Here is a 750-nt window from a genome sequence, read left to right on the forward strand (position 1 = left end):
CTTTCAGTTTTATTTAGAGAGGTGTGAGCTTTACCTGTACATCTAGGGGGCAAAATCTGCCCCTTTGGCATGGACAAATAGGACATTAGGAGCTGTATACCGTACACGTCTGGTTCCAGGGAGCAGTTCTCTTCTGGGCTTCCCTCCCACAACTTTGCCAACAAGGCTGACATATCCTTGGGCAAAAGGAATTAAGGCCCGGGCACGTGCTCAGCGCTCCAAGCCCCGAGTTATGTAATATCCAAATCTAAGTTTAAAAACAACAAACTCTGGCCCCTCTCGGTTGCAAAACCAGCAGAGCTGGAAACATTAAGCAAACCTCTCGTCCTGGAGTAACTGACTCAGCGCCCGTAACGCACCTCGAGCTAAACCAGGGCGGCACTCGAAGGAAAACACAGCGCTCCAGCCCAGCCGGACGCTCCCGTGCAGGACCCGCGGGCCCGGCTCCGCCGCGGCCGAACCACGGACCGCGTTGGGAGCGCGGCCCCGATCCCGATCCCGATCCCGATCCCGGCCCCGATCCCGATCCCGATCCCGATCCCGATCCCGGCCCCGATCCCGCCCGGGGCTGCCCGACCCCGCCGGCAGCTCCCGGTCCCGCCTCGCCCGCCTCTCCCCGCGTGGTCCCGCCCACCCCGGCAGGGCAGCCAGCAGCGAGAGCAGACTCCCCTGAGTGACAGGCGGCGACGCCCAACCAGGACGCGCCTTGTTGCGGTGTGGCGCAGGCTCCGGCGGTATAAAGGCGGCCAC

The sequence above is a fragment of the Anomalospiza imberbis genome, chromosome 15 (assembly GCF_031753505.1).
Source record: "Anomalospiza imberbis isolate Cuckoo-Finch-1a 21T00152 chromosome 15, ASM3175350v1, whole genome shotgun sequence".
Lineage (NCBI taxonomy): Eukaryota > Metazoa > Chordata > Aves > Passeriformes > Viduidae > Anomalospiza > Anomalospiza imberbis.